Source organism: Anguilla rostrata, chromosome 18 (genome assembly GCF_018555375.3).
Source record: "Anguilla rostrata isolate EN2019 chromosome 18, ASM1855537v3, whole genome shotgun sequence".
NCBI lineage: Eukaryota > Metazoa > Chordata > Actinopteri > Anguilliformes > Anguillidae > Anguilla > Anguilla rostrata.
Window position 1 is genome coordinate 2,194,688 of NC_057950.1, and position 23,486 is coordinate 2,218,173.

A 23,486-nucleotide genomic window follows, 5' to 3' on the forward strand; every position below is an offset into this window, starting at 1 on the left:
TACTAAAGATTTAACAATGGTCATGTTGATCTCAGAATATATATATATATATATATATATATATATATGTTATGATAGCAGGAATGGAATTTGGGTGCTGCCCACCAGAGGGCAGCACCGGCCCTACAGACAGGTATTGCCACAGCTGTGATTCATTGCAATCATGTCAGCTGTGGCCCATTACCTAATTATGGACTCTATAAGAGGCCTAGCTTCCAGATTCTGTGTCTGTCGGTTTTGTTTGGTTTATATATTCCCTAGCCTTCACAGTGTTTGGTTTGGATTGGCCTCTTTGTGTTTTGAAGATTTATGTTGATTTGGCGATTTGGACTGATAAAAGGCGGTAAGCCAACACTTCTTTTTGTGTTTTTCCTGTCTGTTCACCACATGAGCAGTGGCCACCCCCAGCCCTGCCTCTCTATATAACTTGATATTAATGAATCAATCACTGAATTGCTGTTTTGCTGCAATAGTTATACTCTAAATATGCCTGATCAAATATGGCACAGCACTCTCTACAACCCTGCTTAACTTTGTGAGTTTGTGAAACTGCCTGGATTTCATAGACATATTTTACTTCTGAAAAACAAAAAACAATAGATGTTTCTGAATCCTTGAGAAATGTAATTCTGAACAACTGAAATAAGGTTCCATTGCACCTGTAGTGCTTGGCCTTGAATAATTTGGCAGACACTCTTGTCCAGGGGAACTTACTAAGCTATCATAGCAAAACACATGCTTAAAATTTTAATGTTTAACCGCTATGCTACACCGTGCCAGCTTTTCCTATTGTTTTTGTTTTGTTGCATTGCATGCTGATGCCCTTTTAATGATTAATCCTACACCTTGTAACATGAATGTTTCCCAGTGCAGAAATATAACAAAAAATAAAATAAATATACTATAAATATATAGGTTTTTTTCCAGTTCCCTCATGAGTATCACAATACACTGGGCTTTGGAAAAATAAAGTTTTCTCCTTTTCACACCTTTTTTCAAGTGTTTAATGTGATGTCCTGTTGCTCTGTGCTATATTATAAGAAGCCTTTAAACGAAAGATTGTGAAGTGGGCTTTTAATGGGTACACTTTACTGTTGGGAAGTGGCTGGGTAGTTATATTTCCTGTGCACAATTTATCTTTTATGAAGCTCATTATAAAGCATATGACATTTATTAAAACGTTTACTCACACAAGCAACACAGTCCATGCTTCACAGTAGGTCTTCAGCATAGTAAATATAAAATACAGTTGGGAAAATCAAATTTATTAGCCTTTCTCTTTTATCACATAACATCGATACACAGGGATGAGCTTTTGAAATGTGCTTTCTGAGCAGATTGAGGCCTTGACAGGTTTGGACTGGGATCAGACTGACAGTTGTTATAGCATTAGTTTGAAATATTTTGGTTATGCTGTGTATTCACGGTCTGGAATACCTATTTAATTAATGTGCAAATGTCTACACTGCAAAAACCACAGAATAAGCCAATCTGTACCAGTATGTAGTCATATATTTAGACTATTTATTACTTTGTTTGCTAAAAAAGACAAAAATATTCCACTGAGGTGAGAAAGTTTGACTTATTTCGAGGTTTGCCAGAAAGTTTCGCTTGTCAAACCATCACTTCAAACAAGCTCATTTCTACTTGAGAGAAGAAAAATAGGATTTTCAATCTCATTAACCACCCTAAAGCACTTGTTGGGACAGAGCTTTCTGCAGCGTGAGCATGGCTTTGAATGTGTTTGGTGAGGGGAAACGGTTTTTGCCGGCTCTTTCCCTGCTGTAGGGCTGCTCGGTGACGCGCCGATGTTCGTTTTGAGCTCTGACGACCGTGTAGAGAGGGACCTATGTTTCAGCCATTTTCCTTCTCTCGGAGAGAAAAGCTAAACGTAATGAAGAACAAATGCAGTCTTGGATGATTATGCGTTTGATGAATGTTCTAAAAACCAGTCGCAGAAGCTAAAATGATGGAAGACGCTGCTGCTTAAATATCTCACGGTCTGGATACGGGGAGAAAAAATCATCCAAAGATTGATGGGATTTTTTTCCCCCCTCATAGTTTCCTTTAGAAAATGTTTTGAATGTTTCAAAACATTGAATGATTGGAACGAGTTGACATTTGAGGGGTCCTTCACGGGTGTAAATGTGAATCGCACATTTTCATTTTATTTTAATTTATCATGAAAGGTGATTTATGAGGGTGAAACCTTGCAGGGCTATTTTCGGGAGTGATGAAGTACAGCGGTACTGATGAAGTGGTTATGAATAATATATTCCATAGCATTTCTTCATGGTTCACGGGGCAAATGAATAAATGGGAAGAAAATAAAAGGTAGTATGGTTTATTTCTTCCATAAATCCAAAAATGTTAATCATTAGGGCTATACAAGAGTATTATTTTATTAAAATTCTTTTAAAAAAATTTCCTCAGGTAGAGAGCAATTGAACGGAAGTAAAAACGAGTTCTGTTCCCAGTAACTTGTTCAGAATTGCAGATATTTAAGTGGATGATAATGAATGAAACCTCCTTGACGTCAGAAGTCGGAAAGTTTGCTAATGTGATGATTCATTACTGCGCTTGGAAAAGGAGCTCACGATGACGCAGAGGGCTAGTTTTTTTCTGAGCGATATTTAATAATTTTTTTTTTAAAAAGGGGGCTTGTTGTCCAGGTGAGCTGCCCAAACTAAGTGTTCTGGAGGTTAATGGAATTTTTACAGTCACAATGGTCGGGATGTTTTGACAGGTAATTAAACAGGAGTCAGACACGGGTCTGCGGGTCAAGTCCTCCATAATTCCTCATTATCTTCTCAAAGCAGAAGCTCACCCCTCCAAAGTGCTTTCTCTTTTTTCGGTGTATTTATTAATTAAATTATTTAATATTTCAATAGCTGTAGGTCACTTCCGTGTTCAGTTTGAAAGCCACAGAATGTGACATGACTGGCATTTCTCCCCATTAAAAACAGGAACTTGAGAGAACTTGAGTTTGCAATTATGAAATTGAGCATCACACACGCGCACATGCACGCACACACACGCACAAAGTTACAATATCATTGCCATAAGTGTAGATTATCAAAGCTTTGAAAGGTAATGTGACTGTAATTGACTAATTATGAAGTATTTTGGCTCTGCTGGTTTAGTCTATACAACATCAAAAGATAATTTCAGTTTAGGCAAAATATCCTATGATAAAACCACAACCGATAGGCTTATTGTTTATGTCTCACTCTCAATTCATTTATTCTGAGAACAATTATTGTCCATCTAGCCAACGCCAATACACCATAAGTCATAGAGCATCATTGTTTTCCAAAAAAGTATGAAAACAAGTCAAAGAGACCTGCTGTTGCTTTGGTCAGCATAACTCAGCAGTGCACAAGCTGTGGGCCGCAACCCAAGTTTTGGTTTGCGGGCGATATTTATTGGGTCGTGACATCATTATGAGTTACCCCGGGATTTACACCAAACACTGAATTTTAACGCTGCTCTCTCTGGAAGTCATTTATTTTCAATGTGAAGAGAGGCGACCCACAGAATTCCCACTACACTCTGCCCAACTGCTCATTATAATTGTCCTTGGTGCTTTTGCTTAGCTTGCAAGTTCGTGTTTAGGCCAGTGGTGCACAAACTATGGGTCGGCCAGCCAAACTTGGGGTCATGGGGGATAACTTATTTGGTCGTGGTGTTGTGTGGCCTTCCACAACATTGCAATGCAATTGGGCCCGTATGAAAAAAATCTGTCAGCTAGTATTCAATAAAGTTATTCTGTATTTGTGCAAGTAAATGTTAAACAGGAAAAAAGAAAGTTATAAACACATTATTATTGTTTGCCTTTGACAGTGTATATGAACATGTAATTCTCCGCTTTAATGTTGACTGGTGCGTCAAAATGATAATTGCTCATATGATGTAGGACAGTTAACATCTTAAGCTAATCATCGCAATCCGGTCTTTTTGTGCTTTTGACATTTAAAAAAAACGTCTGTAACGTTACTGGAATGCTGTCTGCATAGAAATATTAGCATTAGAAATTTACTTAAAGTTTCCCTCTGGGAAATGGATAAGTGGCTGATATGTCCCATTAAAAGACTCACTGATGACTCTAATGTTAATGAGAAGAAATGTTTATTCTTCGGTTCTCTGTCTGGCAGCTTTGAGCACCTTCCCCAGACTGTGCTTCATTGATAAAGCCTTAATTCTGTTACAGGATGCTGAAAAGCATGGATCGATATCTTTGGGTCATCGCTGAGAAGCTTCTTGTGTACCCCTGGCATCATTTACCATTACAAAGAATCGGGCCTTTATATTTTTTTACTGAAACAACTTTACAAAGTGACAATGATTTGCTGTTTCGATATGCGGGGAGTAGTTTGGTGCAGCACCGAAATACAGAAAGTAGTCCCCATCGAAATGAATAATTTGCTCCATTTTGAAGTAAATTGGGCAAAAACTGCACTGGTCATGTTTTTCGTGATAATAGGTCGCATTTTCTGAAGATAAAAATATGTCTTTCTGAGCTGCATTTAATGACTGTAGCACACAACCGAAATGAGTGACTTTTCCAGGAAAATATCCGCAAGTACCGAGAGTTAGACAGAAACATTTTCGGTTTGGGGATTTTCATAGGATTTGTTGATGTTACTGAAAAAAATGAAAATGACCGGTGTTATCCTTTAAAGAGCTTTAGCGTAGGGCTATGGAACTCCTCTCTGACTTCTGGTCACCATTATTACTCACCAAAAGCTCAGAGTTTAAGTTACATAGTATATATGCTGATAAATATTTCATTCGTACTGGGTATTTAAATGCTTAAAAGAAGACTCTCTTTAAATTCTGATACATTTCCTACGAACAGAAGAAAACCAAGTATACTGCCAGTACAGTATATTCCATTTCTGCCATTTTGTATGATGGTCTGTGACATCATTTAGGCATTTTAAAACCAAACTCTACAGGAGGTCACATTTATTAGGCCCGGAGCACAGTGTCCTGAGAAGCGAAATGAAAACGCAGTGTTTTAGTCCTTAGTCTCTCGCCGTGGCACAGTCCATAAAATCCCCTGAGGTTATTCCACCTTTCATTTAAGCCAAGGTCGTGAAACCCAGAGTCCACCCCGTGCACTTGCTTAATATGTGATCGGTTTAATAAATTCGCTGAGGACGGTCAAGTTTTAAAGTGACATCTCTCTCCCGTTTCTTCTCGGTTTAGAAATGTTTCACTGCTCTTGGAGCCCGGTGTTAGTAATAATCCTTTAAACGCAGTAAGGGGATTAATGAAGGACAGATCCGATGCCGAGTCTGTCGTTATGTCCTCCCCCTTTTTTAAATTTTTTTTATTCCCTACGTTTGGGTGAAACGTCTCAGCTAGTGACTCACTGGCATTAAGTACATGGCAGTTCATTGAGTTCATGCACATTAAAGGACTAAAACCTTGAGGTTGTCATCATCATGCTTCTGGTTTAACCTGCAGAAAGCAGACACCCTTCCCACTGACATCCCCCCCCCCATCCCCCAGACAGTTTTATATCAACTAATCAGGCGAAATGTAAAGCATTAGTCGTTCCTTGTTTCTGCACACAGGGGCAGATCGTGGACCTGGGTGAAGAGGTATGCCTTGTCCCCAAAAAGACACTTGTGAGGTAAGCATTTCCATATGAAAACATGTTATCTGCAGTGTTTCAAAGGAGCAGACAAATCACGTCTGGACTGAGTGTTGATGGCAAGCCGCTCTTCAGAAGCGCTGATACTGGGCGTTCCCTCTACAGGGTTTTATTTTTTTGTTTTTTTTTCTAAAGCAGGAAACACAGGCTTTAATCACAGATCCATTCAGCTGTGACAGGAAAGAGATCAAGGATGAATAGGGCCGCCTTTTCCATTTCATATGAATGTTTTTTGTTTTTAGTTTTTTTTTTTTTTTTGCCTTTCCATACTGCTGAAGTTGCCCTACCTACCACAGAGAGGAATAATCAATGCTGAGGCAAATCATTCACCCCCCGTCGAGACCTAGGCCCGATACTCATTCTAACTCCTTCTACTTAACTTTAAGTTTGGGGTTTCTTGCATGCGCAGTGCATTGCATTTCTTACAGAAGGTGAGGAGGGGAAACTTTTTGAAAAGTTTTTATTTTTTTATTTTATTTATTTGTCAGCTCTCAGCCCAGTGGAAGACCCAGTCTGCCCGAGAACTGAGGCGGTGTTTGAAGGGTTCTACCGGCTGCTCTGTGACTGCCTTTAGTCCTTAGAAATAAGCTGGAAAAAAAGCCCCACAGGAAGCCGGGAGCATAGAACTGGAATCTGAAGCTCATCGGGCCTTGGGTGGATGGACGGATTAAACGAAACGCTGCACACTGCATGGATTGCATAGATTAATCGAGATGCTGTGCAAACTCATTTTTGCAAGGCCCCATTATATTTTAATTAAACTCTGAAATAGGCTCTGCAATGCTAGCAAATATACAGTATTTAAACCCAGACATTTCCTCTAAAGAGCTGTTTCCAGTATTCGTTCATTGCCAGACGAATAGTAAACAAGCATCGTATATTACAAGGGACACAATTATATGGGAAGTGTTGTAATTGGGGGAAAGAAATTTATAAGAGGAAAAAAAATGACATTATTACCCATTTGAGAAGGGTAGGAAAATGAGTCTTTTTTTAAACTGAAAAACTCCCATTCAATTTGGATTGGCTCATAAAGGACATGGACATGTCCTTGCGCAGTCTCGTGGTGCTATACTTATACCCTTCAGCGTGAATAGTCTGGAGTTCCTGACTGACTGAGTGCAAAAAAAAAAAAAGAAAAAAGTGACATTGAGTTGGGTACCTTTACTGTAGCCTGGGGGAGCTTTGTCACCTTGATTTCTCAGCGTTGGATTTTATATGACAACTGCAGGGTCTCCAGCATTTAATCCGCGTCCCGGCAGGGGATCGCTCTTGACATTTACAAACACCGCTGTCAGCTGCTGCTCATGCGACCGGCGGGATGGCTTCTCCGAGCGGCCGGTCCGGGTTCGAGCGCCGCGGGGAGGCCGGCGCCAGGAGTAGCGTAGCGTAGCGTTGGGCGAAGTTCAGTCAGTTCTGACAGCCGCGCAGCGTAGTGAGAGGAGCTTCTGCCGCAGGAAGTCGGGGACTGCTGGTGGGGGGGACGTGCTGTTCGCTCAGCAGGTGAGGTGGAGGATGATGGAGGAAGAGGGAGTGTTCGTGAGCTCTTTTGGGGAGGAGCTGTCGGCCGCTCTCAGTCTTTAACGTCCGTGAGCCAATCAAGACTTTGCCCCCCGTGTCAGACCCTAATGTATGCATATGCATTCACATTTAGGCTTTTAGGGTACGCTGTTATCCAGAGGAAGTGCATGTGACAATGATCAGTAACTCTTTACCACCAACAGATTTTACCAGCTGGAAACTTACGGCATTTGAGTTTGGTTGTGTGACATATAAGGTTTTTTTTTGGCACCAGTGATGTTCAAATTTTAATGTTATGTAACGTACACTGTGTAGTGCAGTATCCATCAATTTCTCCTTGATTCCAAGCGAAACATTATTCCTTCTGGAGTTTTGGATTTATTTTCGATATTTACACATTTGGCCAGGAACCCCAGTGGAACAGCACAGTATCTGGCAGCTGGGCTTGTGCTGTCTCTGAGTGTGGGACTGTGCAGTGTGCTCACCTGTAATTAGATACATTACCGCAAGTAGGCCTGGACAGGTGCTCTGCCTGTCAGTAACAGGGATACACAGGCAGGCTGAAGATTTTGGGAGTAAAGCTTACCTGTCTGCCGCGCGGTACGAAGGTCACCCCCTTTTTTTGCCCTGTCGTTCTGTGTTTTTGGATCTCTAATTAAGGTGGCGTACCTGCCAGAGTCGAGCCAGAAAACATCATCTCCACCCAGAATGCATGGCCAGCTCAGTAATATCTCCTGTATGGAGAGCTGTGTAGTGCATACGTATAATGCTGTGGTTTATCTGGAGCGATACTTTAAGGTTAAGGTGCATTTCCAGAGTGGTTTGTTAATCCTCCTGACAGTTTGCAGTCTCAGTGTAGGGGTTTTTTTTCAGTGGAGGTTGTGGCTGGAGATTGCTGATGGCGCCTTTGTTTAGCTTAGTTTTCTTCCGTTTTTTTTGTGTGGCAATCATCAAAAGCATGAAAGTAATCTCTTCCACAATATAAAAGCAGTCATTTCTGCATTTTATCACGGTTCAGTATTATATTTAAGCTTATCTCCTCCTATTACAATTCCATGCTTCAGGCGAACGGTGATCTCTTTTGTTCAAAAGTGAATGTTTGGAGACATTGTTCTCAACATCCCTGTGCCATTAAGAAAGAAAACCATCCATTTTCTTTTGTGAAATAATCGTCACTTTTTCAAAAATGCATGATTTCAGACTACAGTAGGAGTAAACTTAGGGAGGGACCAAACTCAGGAGGCAAACTAAACTCATCTTCCTCTGACTGATACACATAGGTGATGTATCTCCAGTCTGGTTCCTCTCAAGGTTTCTTCCTGCTTTTCCACTATGATGTGTTCATTGCCAGTGCCACCCTGTCCATACTTTATGGGGGTTGTACTAAGACCAGGGTCTGCCGTAAAGTGCATTGTGACACCACGCCTGTCAGCCGCCCTATACAAATACATTTTATGTGATTTGATTTTGCCTCTGTGTGGAAGAATTTTTCTTCATGTCACCACACCCAAACGGCTCCAGTCCCTTTACGGTAACTGGCAAAAAAATTATTTAATGCAGGTTAGATTATAGTTTGAATGGAGAGATTTTGAGGCATTGAGTGGCGAATGGTAAATGGACTGCAGTTATACAGCGCTTTTATCCAAAGCGCGTTACAATTGATGCCTCTCATTCACCCATTCACACACACACTCACACACCAACGGTCAAAGGCTGCCATGAAAGGTACCAATCAGCTCGTCAGGAGCAATTAGGGGTTAGGTGTCTTGCTCAGGGACACTTCGACACGCCCCAGGGCGGAGGATCGAACTGGCAACCCTCCAACTGCCAGACCACCGCTCTTACCGCCTGAGCTATGTCGCCCCTATAGGTGGCGCTAGATCACAAGCTTTACTGGCTCAGGATGCCTGTTTACGCAGGCATTTAACTCCGACTCGTTTTTCAATTTCCTGCCTTTCTCGGGTCAGTCTGGCACTTTCAGCCTATTTCCATACCTCTTTTCCTGAGCATAAAGGCAGGCGTCAGCCTGTAATGAGGCTACTCTCCACAGCAGACGCGACCGCATGCTAGCGCCAAGACTCAATTTGCACAGAATGACATCGGAATAAAAGCATTGTCACCGCAGAACAAACGGCTTTGTCTCTAGGATGCGGATTATATTTTTAGAGACGTACCTGCGTTTTTCCTTCCTTTTTGTTTTCTGTGGAGCCAAGCATCTGGGCTCACTTGACCTTTTTTTGCAAACTGTGCACAACCAACTTATACGTTTACCACTCGCTAAAATGATCAAAAAGTATTGTTTAGGAATGAAGGAAATGTAATGCATTAATGCACATTATGTGTTCAAGAATGTTTCCATTAGACCGTCTGTAGTTAGTTACATTTAATTAGATCCCACCTTATATGAGTGAAATATTATTATATCATATGTATTATATGAGTTGTTGTGAAAACTTTGTATGATACCAGATTTATTGCAAATTTTTTTGGGAAAAAAAAACAAAATAAAACTTGACCATGCAATTTAAAAAGCTACTGGGCATAGTTTAACAGAACATATACTGTATGTTTTGATATAAGTCTGTGAGCTGTAAAAAAAAAAACTGTGAAATGCTTTTTAAACATAAAGATGGAGAATGATCGATGTGTGGCTATTATGGAAGCCATGACTTAGGAACATACAGGGCATTTTTCCCATTAATGGGAATAATGAGGAGGAACGTGATGACAGAGTGTGTGTGTGTCTGCTGTCGGTGCGTGTGTGTGTGTGTGCATGTGTGTGCATGCGTGCGTGTGTATGTGTGATGTGTTTGTGTTCATGGGATGTGTGTGTGTGTGTGTGTGTTCAGCCAGCTGTCACACTAGCCTCTGCAGGAATCACTGTGAGCCAATGAACCAGCTCTGCATTTCTCCCCCGTCTCCACCTGTGCCACAGTGCAGGTGGTACAGTGCTTTAACTTTACATTTATATACTTCAAAAACTAATGTGAAAAGCAACAACAAAAAATGTTTTTCTCTATTCTTTTGCCTTTTTCCAGCTAGTGGAAGAGCTAGTATCATTTATTATTCACACCAAAACATATGCAATTGCAAATGTTCTATGATGGTTTTGATATCGTTTTTTGTTTTCATTTGCATGAATGAACGGATCTACATTTCGTCCATAATTCATTTAGTAAAGCATGTTGTCAAGCTCCAAGATGAGAGGCAACAAATGCCTCAACACGGCTGTTCTGATTGGTTCACTGGGACAGTTCCACTCTGCTATGGCTGATCCTGTCCATACACCGTAAGCCTTTATATGCACTGTCATAACTACACAAATTACTCTTTCATAGCCCGTTCTATGAATTTAGACCTGGCTGATAATGGCTTTTGATTCAGTTTCAAATTAAGCAATGCAAATATGAACTTCACTTCTTCACTAGCAGAAAACTGTGTTCCTTCTGTATTTTTGGTAATGGTGGTAAAGCTCGATATTTGTAGTTATTTCATTGTGTGCATTGTTTCGTAATCGATTTCTTTCCTTCCGTGGGGGACAGCCTGTGCCAGGAGTAAGGCAGAAACTCAGAGCCATAAGTTTGTGGAGGAGAGATGCTGGTCCTGGACCAAGCAAATAGATGGTCAAAGATATGACTTGGGGAATATGAAAGCACTTTCCTGAAAATGGCATAACTACAGAGACGGAGAGTGAAAATGTCACAGTATGTTTTAGCATTTAGTAAATTGCTTATTTTTTATCTCGGCTAAATTCCTGAGGGTAATTTTTTTTTCTTTTATAGTCAGTGTTACATTGATCTTTTTTCTGATACTCTTGATTCACACTTTGCAGTTCTCCGTGGCCTAAGTGGTTGAGGTATTAGAGGAAGCTGCTGCCTGGCAGGGCTAATGTTTTTTTTCTTTCTCGGAGAAAGCTCTCTCATCCCGGGGGATGGTGCGGGCAGACTGCCGTCCGGAGGGGGCCTCATTTTTGGGCACCATGTTCCCCTCACAGTGGAGTCTGATGAGAGCGAGGAGGGTTATTTGTAACGACACGCTTATCTGTATTCCTGTTGCCTTAATTAGTCCCATTATGGTATATTGGTGCTTCTCTGCACTACTAATGTGTGCTTCCTGAATACCTGATCTTTTATTTGGACAGCAAGTGTGATTTTTGTCATTTAAAACGCCTGTTAACACAGTAGGATACGTGCATCTCAGCGTGCGTGCAATGCGTGTTATGTTTATTATTATCTAAAACGAGCGGGGAAATATGTTTACCCTAAATCAATACTTTAATATTTATATTTAATGTTGCACCACGTCAATTTTATCTTTTTTTATCAGGATATGTAATACCATGAATTGAGCGAGGAATGTGGTCCAGCGGGTTCTGAAATGATACTTGTATGGAAGACATTCAGAGCTGTAATAAATTCTCCGGAGTGTTCCTGCCTAGGGTTGCAAACCGAATAATCTGAACCAGCAGGTAGAAGGGGGAGGGAGGAGGGAGAACCCAGGGCATCATGGGATACGATGGCACAAAGGTGGACTGCACAGTTCAGGGTAATGCTTAAACTTCTCTTGCTTGCTCCCCGGGAAAAGATACAGGGAGTCATTTTTCCGCCCAAATGTTGCAATTATCTGGCTTTCACAGATGCACACTGTCACCTAGAAGAAGCAGAGGTTATGAAAGGAATCCAAGACACTGAGAGGCAGCATTGATCAGGAAGTGTTTGTTTGGATAATCAGTTTGTTATAAATATGCATGTGCACAAGTGAGCGTGTGTGTGTGTGTGTGTGTACACGCACATGCATGAGAGAGTGAGTGAGAGCAATGTTTAATTAAATTTCATCTGTACATGGACCAATAATTCTGTATTTTTGTTGAAATGTCATTATATGGGTGAACAAAACAATCAACTGAAAATAACAAGATTTTTAAATTGAGGCCATTCTAAGGCGGACAGCTTTTATACAGAATGTATTAGAGAAAACTGTCAGTACACAGCAAATTAAAGCAGAAAGATGAACACGTTTGTATATGGCAACAACACGGTGTCGGCCTTTATTAGATTACCGTATAAATAAACAGAACAGCCCCTGCGGTGCAATGTTTGTCCGCTTTATTATCTCAATACATTTCTTTCAATATTCCTGATACAAGGATGATGGAATTGGATGGTGTATTTTATGAAAGGTATTAGAAGTGCAGACTACCTCCATTGCCGTGTCCTTTTTTCTCAGGCTATTTGTTTCTTCAGACAAAGTTTCAGACATATCTGAGAAAGGTCTGTTAGTTTCAAACAGTTTTTGCACATTTTACTTGTATTCTGTGGGAATAAGGCCATCTTATTAGTGTTCTGGATATCTTGGAACCTTCCTAAAAATATTCCTCATGGTTTTTATTCACCACATAGCATTCAACTCAACTCAAATCCACCTGGATTTCAGGAATTTTTCAACTGTCATCTATTTGAAAGAGGAAATAAAAAAGCAAAGAATGCTACCTGTATGAGTACAGCAGTGCTTTCCAATAGCACAAATGGTTTACTCTACTTTACAGCTCTGAAACCTCTACTCAGCAGTTTTTAATAGGCTGTGTAAATTGCGTGTCTAATAAGAATATTATGTGTGTGCATATGAATTTTCATGGACTTTTTGTGTCCAAAGTAAAAGTAAACTGATGGAAGCAGGAAAATGTGATTCGTCTTTGAATACTCCTTGTTTAAGATGCACGTTTGCCAGCCTTTGGAGTCCGTTTCTGAAGAACTATTTCTGATTCTGACACTAAGTCCTGTAGTCATTTTTATTTGGACATCTTTTAATGTATCAGGTGTAACTGAGCTCTTAATTTGATGCTAATCTCGGCTTAACATTTCTTCACAATTGACAGAACACAATGAGTTACTGGAGGTGTGCTAATACCGTAGATGTTGGGTTAATTTAACATGGCATTGTTAATAGCCATACATTAAAAATGTATATGCTATTAGCTGCCTGTGTGAAGTGTAATTAGTGGATCAATTGGGGCTTACTCATGAGTCTGAATCTTGGCTCTTAAAAATTAAACTGAATCTCGTTCAATTTGGTTGAGTACAAAATGTGCTTATTTATTTTGGGGCCAGAACCTAATGACGAGAAGATACAACCTTAAATGCCTATATCCACATTTTATTTACAACTGTGTAAATAGAAAACCTTGTAAAACTGTGCATGGTTTCGTGCACAGCTTTACTGTGCAGATAACTGTGTTCCCTGTAAACTGTGCATTTAAAAAAATATATAATAACTGTCAAGGGATCTTCTTCGTGTGTACCCAAACTGGTTCAAGCAAATCAAAAGGTCACAAAAATCTGATTTCAGAACTCTGCTGGAACAACCAAATTACACAGCGAGTACAGTAACAGAAACAAACCGAGAAGCACTTCGGGTCCGTACGAGAAGCAGTAATTCATAATTCAGCACTATGGACAGCTCCTGTAGGTTTTACACCGCTTTGAAGTCAGCCTGGTCTAGGCGTGTCAGACAGTATCATTCGGGTATTGTCTCCTGTTTGAAACCACTTCATGTACAGATTAATTTTTTAAGCGACTTGTGGTGATGACATCAGAAAAATCATGTATCACCATACTGGTTTCTGATGTGTGTATAATCCTCACTTTAAAACCTACCGACATTGAGAGAATGCGTAAAAAAAGAGGTCCCAATATTCTAAAAAAGTGTGCATTCATACTTTAACATCCAGCACCTATTTTTGTAAATACCATACATGCTGTACCACTGTGAAACCTTGCCACTCCCTGCGTTTAATAATATTTAACATAGCTTAATATAACATAACATAATGACGAGAACTGCCCATTCAGCCCGACGATGCTTGCCATTTTCCTGACTAAATTGTATCTACCGCTCTGATTACCTACAGGCTAGCTCAGATACTACAGTATGAATAGCTGAATGGCCTGTTCTCATTATTATGTTATGTTAAATATTATTAAATGCATAGAGTGCCACGAGTTCACAGTGGTACAGCAGCAGTACACTCCATTTAGGACAAGTTAGGCTATGGTATCCTGAGCCATTTTACCATTCTTAGTACCGGCCAAAAACGAACCATGACAAATGATGTTAAATTGGAAATATTAAATCCCTGTTTCTTTTTAAGGAATGATGATTTTGCTTGCATTTTTAGTCTTGCGTGGGCTGGAAGTTTTTCTTTGTTCTCTCCTGCTGCCCAATCTGTCTTGACTAGGCCCCACTTACATGGGGTAGTCTGTCCCAATGGGAAATCCTAGTGAAGAAAATGTTATCATAACATGAACTTTCCTAAACCTGCAAATGTCCGTGGCTGACACTTGAAAACGGCTGTAACGAATAACCCGTCGGTTACCGTGAAACAAATCGGCCAGAAGATTGACTGCCAATAACTGTTCACCCCACTCCCACATAATGCTGAAGATTGTATGAATTATGCGCATTAGATGAAGTTTATTTAGCCGGAACGTCTTGCACTCGGGTGAGACATATTAACCTTACGGAGCGTGTGCTTCTTAATCACGCGCCAGTGTGCACTGCCTTTTGACTCCGCACCAACGCTCGCTTCTTTCTCTGCTGCGCGAGATCATTAGCTGGCTTTAACACAAAGCACGCTTCACATCAGAATCAACTGACTTTCATTCGAGCTGCTTTTGAAGGTTCAACCTGGCTCTGCGCCTTGTTTAAAAAATAAAAAAACAGCATATGAGGAATAAGAGGAATTCTAATAAGCCGGCGCGCTTTACATCGTAGTATTATTCATGTGGAAAAGACAGTCTGACTCAAGGGCACGTTCTGCGTGCGGTACACCACTACTCACTGTTTTGAACTCTGTCCTGTTCATTCACAAGATGACCCTTTCAACGTTCGGGAAACGGATCTCTTGGGTCTTTATTTATATTTAAAGTAGAAGTTAAACATGTATGTAGACGATGCCGGTTGCATGGTAATAATGACCAAAATTACCGATATTACCATTGGCTGTTCCACTGGTAGTATCCCTCACACTTTCTTCTACTGGTGTTATGGTATATTGTACATCTATCTCACCAGATGGTTATTGGCACTCAAATACCAAATTTCTAGTGGAGTAAGGGGGGGGGGGGGGGGTTGTCATGCAACCACATCATGTCATGTCTAAGAATGAATGTGATCTTTATTTACCATCCGTTATTGGGTCTAATTGGGTTTAATATTGGGTCTGGCAATTTTTGTACGAAAGGTACCAAGGCCATGCAATGGATTCAAAAGCGCCCGTGCCTTCGGTGAGAGTGTTAAGATAGCTGTGTGCCTCAAGATGACTAACTGTAAAATAGTTTCAATTATAAGTTGAGAATGACTCCATTGTTAATGAACTTAAATGAGATGTTATACAGTTTGAGCACTGGTTTTTTTTATATATAACGCTGCTCTATCGTTTTGAGATATGAAATCGGAAAGGAAATGAGACTGTTCACATTATGACAAATTATGTCAAATTACTTGTTTCTTGTTTATATCAATATACGAGATGAAGTGGATTAGATCTGATCTCCCTCCGTGAAGAGATGCGGTGGATTTCCCTGGTGGATTTCCCTTCCAGATTTGTGGTGAAACCCCAAGGCCGTTGTCGTGTAGATATTCTCCCTTTTAGCTAATTGACGTGGTCTCACGAAATTGCAGCCTTACAGTACAACGTCTGCTTGACGGCGTAATACTTTAATTGTAATTTCTGATGGATTCTGCGGAGCCATCGAACCCCTAATTAAATTATGCGTGTGTGTGAGAGAGAGAGAGAGAGAGAGGGGGGGGGGTTGGACTCACTATAAACTGCATTTTGATTCTGGTACTTTTCGACATTAATTGAGTCCACGGAGTTCCCTATCACTTGGACGCACGTGCCTCCTTCAGCCTACTCTCTGAATGGACTTAAAATAATTGCTATTGTTGCACTTCAAAAGCCTTTTAAATATTAACAATCCGGAGACAGATGGCAGTAGGGTACGGGTGTGTTACCATTCGCCGGGATGTCTTGTACGCTCAGAAGCAGTTTCTCTTGGAGAGTAGCCGGCTGGTGTCCACATGGCTCTGATGCGAACGTGGTAAGCTTTAGCCCTCCCCTGTTTAAATGTGTTTGTCCATCTTGAACGAAAGCGTTTGCTTTGCTTTGAATCAACATGATACATTTTGCAGACAAGCGCGTACTTAAATATGAGTCAGTGAAGTAACAGTGCAGGATAATTATCGTGCCTTGTTAATTTTGACACGCGTGTTGTCCGGATACCAATGTTTTTTTGTTGTTCATGTCTCGTTTGCCTGATTCTGTTTCTTGTGCGAGGTGGTACAGATGGAATTTGGCGAATTTATGCAGCAACAATATCCTCGTTTAGTAAAATAGAAGGGGTCTATCACTGCTATTTCTTGCAAATAAGTTTTGAAATACCCCGGAACACATCCACACTGAAACTGTACAGTAAAAACGAATAAAAGCGCAATTCGCAGTAGACAACTCCAGCAAGTCTTGTTTTCTTTGCAATCAGCTGGCTCCGTAAAACAATGAATGACACGTGCATTCTTCAAGTGTACTATTACATTAGTTGAACCCCGCCCCCCCCCAAAAAATAAAATAAAATAAATAAATAAAAAATAAAATAAAATAACTACGTGTGCATTGAAAACCTGTATTTTCTCGCCCTAGTTAATTAGCCTACGTATTGCTTTCCGTTACTAATCTACAATCCAAAGGAAACTGAATACCCTGAAGGTAAGTCTAATAGGAATCAGTAGCCATCTTATTGGAAAGCCCGTGCATCACTCTGTCCGTCAACACGCGCCTGTCTACATAACAGTGTGCGAGGTGGCCTTTTGACATTCCGTCAGTTTTCACCGCCAGCAGTAGACGGCTAACGCTGCCTTGGACCTTGATTAACAGTGTGTAGGCTGTCTTGCCTTGAGACACAGTGGGTGTAACAGCGAGCCTCGCGTTTCTGCTAGCAAATTAATGATCATTCGTTTCCACTACATTACAAACGGTAGCAATTTCTTCATAAAAATGCATTTATGTGCACAGCAACTTTCTCGGCAGTTCGAAAGAATAATATGTCGCGTTCCCGCTTATGACGGGCTCCCTGCATCCTGTTAATCAATCATGCTTCGACAGGCCTATTTAAGCTCAAAAACAATGAGGTAATTATATTAACTCAGTTTGAGCGTTTCCACCTCTGTGTTCTCCTCAGTGTACTAAGAAGCCTAGGCTACATAAGTCATCAGGTACCCCCGGAAATAGAGTCTCCCTAGAATATGCTAAATAGCTCACCGTGCGTAACTGAATTTCAAGTATCTGAATAGTTTACGAGAGATTCCTAGAATAGGCTACTGTTTGGCGTCAGGGACTAATGAATACTTTCTCTCAGGTGAAGCGGGCTGATTCCAGACCGGATTCACACGTGCAGCTTCACATCAGCAGGCCTGGGTTATGTACTTTCGCCTTGCTGCAGAACACCGCAATGAGATCACAGCTGCACATAGAATGCTGGGTGCACATGATCTGCATCGTTACGAAACTGCAGGTTCCCCGTCTCGTGTTCCCGATCGCACCACTGAAGAGCAGCAGGTAGTGCAATAACCAGCTGCTAAATACTGGGAGGAAAAAAACAACCTTTTAAATATTCGTAGTGTTCTGGGAGGAAATAAGATGCAATCCTTGGGCAAAAGCAGAGGTGTCTCCATCAGATTCCGTGGAGAGGGGCGGAATGATTTTGAGAATACATAACAGAAATGAGGATCAAATGATGTAGCCTACAGGCGAGAGGAAGAAGGAGAGCCACCGCACTGAGCTGGGAAAATCGGAACGCGTGTCATAACTGCCATAACTGTCATAACTGCCATAACTGTTGCCCCCAGCCTGTTAAATTTCTCTGATGTGCTCGTTCTCCGTGTTCGCAGCTAGGGCTTGTGGGCTCAGATAATGTGTAGCTACTGCCCTGAAAGAGTAGAATCTCATTACTGATGAACATGCGTCGATTTTGTGACTTAAGTTTTACGCTAACCAGGCGTAAAGGAGCACATTTGACAGATGGCACTTCCCACGCACTGTCACCTACAATACGCTATTCAACGAATCCCATATAAATCGCAAAACAAGTCAAATTTACTATTTTAGGGACAGCACCCAGTCATGAAGCCCTCATTGAAAAACTTTAGCTTGGCAACACTGCAGTACCAATTAGTCTCTTGTGAATAGTGAATGTTGCGCTCGCAAACCGTACTGTGATGCTATGCAAAATTAACTGTAATGTAAATGTGTCAAATTGTTATTGAACAATGAATTACAAATTAAATAAATAAATCTTCCTGTCATCTGGGTGTATTCCTAATTAGTGCATGTTGGCCTGCATTACAGACTGATAAATTTTACAGTCTTTTTCATAAAGCTAATCATTAAAGGCAGCAATCTGTCTTCTGAACCGATTGGTAGCAGGGGAGGGATATTTTAACACAAGGACATGACAGGACAAAAAGTTGCGACGTTGTGGAGGAGATAGATATTTCTCAAAAGAACAAAATGGCTACCGTAGGCCTACCTGAAGAGGTGAGGTGGTGGAAATATCTTGATTACAGATGCGCAAGGGAATACAATGTAGATAAATTGGGAGACATATACATATACTGAAAGAATGCAGATGAAGTACCTTGATCAAGGGTACAAGGACAGTGCCCTACCTGGGAATTGAACCTGTGACCTTAGGTTACAGGACCAGCTCCTTACGCATTATACTATACCGCCGCCCCACTAGCTGGAACATCCACAAAACCTTTAGATCAGGACTTTTTTAAAAAATTTTAAATGGCAGACTTGATTATTTTGAGGAAAATTTGTGATAAAAAAAATATATATATATATATCAATAACAGCTTATATCAGAATGTATAAACACATTGCATCGTCCCCCCGATTGATGCAAAATGAAAAATGTGTAACAGATGTAGAAGAGGAGGGGTGTCTCGTGGTGTAGCCTGTAGTGTATAGCACTGTCCACATGCTCATTACGAGCCACGACGTGGCTGGCTCGAATCCGATCTTCGTCTCACGTCTCTCTACACTGTCCATTCTGTTAAGGCCCGTAGAAATATATATATATATATTTTTTTTTTAAACAAATGCGAGATGAGGAATGCTGGAGACAGGAAGCAAACGGAGGCTCTTTTCAGACTCGAGCACCGTGCTGTGCTTCCACTACATGTGGCTTACGCAGGACATCCAGAACACCTGTGGTGTTCATTACTTTTAATCGACCCGCTGGCTTGTTTGTGCTCTTTAACCACAGGAGTTGGTGAGTCACTCTGTTATGTTTTGCTTTGATATGTCATTTGCCATTGTCACTCCTGTTGGATTGTGTTTACCAGTAACAAGGATACACGTGGAAGCAGATGCACCTAAAAATGTGTTTGTCTCACGTACATACAATACAGTCTGTTATGGGAGGCCAAAACTAAACTGTGAAGAAAAATGCAGAGTTAAAGACAGCCCCTCATTGCCTTGATTCCCCACCACCACCGCCTACCCCCTCTACAAAATCTGGTTTAAGTCCGTAACCTGAAAGGACCTTGTTTGTACAGTACGCAGTCCATTATCTGCGAGAAACTTTTTTTTTTTTTTTTTGAGAATTGTTCTGCGATAAACAGACCCAGTGTTGAAGAAACTCACTTTCCTCTCTGATGCTGTAAACTACGAGACCTTTCCAGAACTCGCGGAGTTTCCATTTTTTATGTGTTAGAACTTAACAACCCCCAGAGTCTCCCGTTTCTGTGATCTTATGTGCAGAACACATCGGAGTGTGGTACTCTATGTGGACCGAAGGCCTATTTTCTATTTTCTCATTCATTCACTTCCAATTTCAGAAGGCGCCAGAAGCTTTTCCTGTATATTTGACATTTATTTTACAACTCAGATCTTTCAAATACTCTTCAACCTGAGGACAAAATAAGTGTCAGTTAACTATAAACGAACTATTAACTAACTCTTGACTGTCGATATGTTAATGAGACCAGTCATCTGCTGTTTTTCCTAACCCAAAAGCATGTGTCAGTAATAGGCCCCTTTCCGATATACACTTTACCACACTGATCTCTAAATTAGTTAGTGGTTTATTAGGTAATCGGTTTGTGAGCTGAAATTTTGTGTGTTGATATTATCATTTTTATAAAATAACATCTATACATGTTGTTATTTTATGAAAATGATAAGACAGTTCAACTGGGTAATAGTCTGTTCCATTACTACAAAGACAACACTTGTCCTGTTGCTATGTTACCACAAGGGCTTTGTGGGTGTGAGGAGATGAACCTACTCAGAAAAATTTAAAAATTCAGACATTCGTGAACATTTTTAACTGCACAGTCTCTGCAAAGTCATTTATCTTGAGTTCACCAACCTGTCCTACTTGCAAACATGGAAGTTTAATCTTGCCCTCACAGTGAAATAATCAGTCGATATGTGCCAGGACAGTGCCATATTGCAATCTGAAGAAATTGAAGGATGCTGCCGTAACAACTGTTGTGTGCGAGAGAGATTTAGTGTTACTGATTAATTGGCTGATTAATCACTTTACTGTCAATCCAGTGTAACAAGAGAAACAAGCTGAGAGGGCCAATCAATGTGATTTGTGACTCCTCTGTTTCAATTTCACAAGGCTTCATCGACACCGGAATGTATTTTGCTTGCAGCCGCACTCTCTGTGTGTTTAAGTGATCAAAGATGTTCGACTGAACGGGCAGTTTGTTGTTCAGGATTCAAAAGGTGAAGTGTCAGTGTTCTGTCAATGTGGGGTGAGTGAAAATGATCCATTCGCATCGTTGCGTTGCGTCGGGAGAGTTCAGGCCAGTGCCTTGGCATTTGAGCGTCCTCTACAGAATACAAAGGTGGACATTTCAGGAGTCCGAAAGCAAACGCCCTGCCATGTGTTTCTTCCACCCGTGAACTCAGCCAGCTGACTTCGCGAATTAGTTCTACCTCCTGGCAGAAGAACTGTGCCAATGAGCAAATGCAGGTGATCAGAACAAAGTGCTGGAGAGGAATTTAACTTTCTAAACCAGGAATTAGCATAATAATTTGTTAGAGAATATTAACACTACATTTTTAAAGATAAAGAAGTCGTCTTCACTCCAGCATAGCTACAGTAGGTAGGAACTGCATAATGGCTTGTTGTAAAGTTCACTTCTTCAGCAGTGATTGAAGGATACTAGTGCTTCTCTCTTTTTATTTACCTTTGAAATAGTTACGGATACAGGTGTAGCTGTGCTGTGGTATTTACTTTTGCCTGCAACACTAATTGTCGGGTTTTGCTAACTTTACACTCATTGATTATGAACGGGCCTTCTGCACTCCAGTGTTCCTGAGACTGAACACTGACGTTCACTCCACTTTCGTAAGTCATTCTGGGTAAGAGCGTCTGCTACGTGATTGTAATGTAATGTATCGTAGCCCATTTCGTAATATTTCACACTAGCCTCACTTGCACTCTCATAATGTTGAAAAATGTAATTAAGAAAGGTCTTGAATGTACTCTCTATTCATTTTTTTTTTAAGCTAATGGTCATCCTTTCTTTCGCCCTAGGCTTCTATACTATCACTTCTATCCTTAAAAGGCTCAGCTATTAATAAGACAGGAAAGGTGAAATACTAATGAACAAAATGCCTCCTGGTTTCATAAAGCATAGATCTATCAAGTCTAGATCTATAATTTGTTGGGTTCGGGGAGTTTTGTTAATTATGTCATCGCACTGAATTCTGGTGTACTTATTTTCAGGAAGCCTAAAGCCACTCAAGTGAAATCAAAATTTCTTGATACAAACTTCCCCCAGTTTGACTTTTGTAAATGTGAATAAACGCAACGGACCAAACTGTCAAAGTCAGACGGATTGATTTTTATCACAGCAAGACAAATGAAATGCAAACAGTATGCTAACATTATTCAAACAAATTGCCTGATTTCTTACTTGAAAGGAAAATATGATTGTATTTTTTATTCTTTTTTTTTGTTGCTAAGTCTGGGCTGGGCTGGAACAACCTTTTTACCGCTAGATTAAGGCAGATTTGAAGGCAGCGATGCGTAAAATGATTTTGCTCTATCCATCTGTTTTTCCGCTGCCTGCTGTCCGAGGCGGGATCCCTGCCCGCGCGCCGTCCTCCTCGCACGTGCGGCAGGTGCAGGCGTTCGCCTCCTCCGCTCTGATTGGACAGGGCGTCGCGGGGCCCGCCGAACAGGAGTGATTTACCTTCATCAGCGCGTCGTCTTCGGCCGTCTCCCTCAGACCCTGAGTCATTGGGTCTGTCGCGCGCTCTCGCTCCGCGAAAGCAAACGTTTCTTCACCCGGAGCGCCCCCCCCCTCCCTCCTTCAGATCGGGCTCCTTTAATCAGCTGTTCTGGGACGTTTATCCGTCTGATTCGGCCACCTGGACGTTTTTACCGGCGCAGGGAAAAGGAGACCTGGGGGGGAGGGGTGGGACGGGCTTTTAAATTAACCTGCAAATTAAAGCATCTGGCAGCCGTTACCCGGAGCGGCTGATGCTATCTATGGTAGGCGTATGATGCTATCTATGGTAGGCGTATGATGCTATCTATGGTAGGCATATGATGCTATCTATGGTAGGCGTGTGATGCTATCTATGGTAGGCGTGTGATGCTATCTATGGTAGGCGTATGATGCTATCTATGGTCAGCGTGTGATGCTATCTATGGTAGGCCTATGATGCTATCTATGGTCGGCCTATGATGCTATCTATGGTAGGCGTGTGATGCTATCTATGGTAGGCGTATGATTCTATCTATGGTAAGCGTATGATGCTATCTATGGTCGGGGTATGATGCTATCTATGGTAGGCGTATGATGCTATCTATGGTAGGCGTATGATGACCAGGTGATCCTCCAGTGTCCAATCTCATATCCCAGCATCGCAACCAAATTCCCCCCTCATTTTGTTCTCTCATATTTTATTTCAGTACATGCAAATTAACGGTATCGACGTTAAGGGTTCTGCTGATCAGATTCTGGTGTTCTGAAAGTAACATTCACTTGCCAGTGTTATAATTACGAAACCGCTATTGCTGTTTTTGACCTGAATCTGGGTGCATTTGTCTGAAGGAGGGAGAGCATGTATGTATGTGTGTGCGCATGTGTGTGTGTGTGTGTGTGTGTGTGTGCACATGCACGTGTCTGAATATATGTTTCAAATATGACCGGAACAGTATTCTTAAATGCAATAATATCTGTTTATTCTTCAATTGCGTTCACCCAGTTTAGGTTA

At 41.1% G+C, this 23,486-nt stretch overlaps 1 protein-coding gene across 1 annotated transcript in view; it reads left to right on the forward strand.

The window, feature by feature from the left end:
- Positions 1-228: 228 nt before the first annotated feature.
- The window catches only part of LOC135244743 (protocadherin-15-like), a 187,824-nt gene continuing 164,566 nt past the window's right edge, over positions 229-23,486 (forward strand). The window contains exons 1-2 of the mRNA XM_064317270.1: positions 229-343; positions 5,583-5,641. The gene's annotated coding sequence lies outside the window, so the exon portion shown is untranslated. The remainder of the gene's footprint in view (positions 344-5,582; positions 5,642-23,486) is intronic.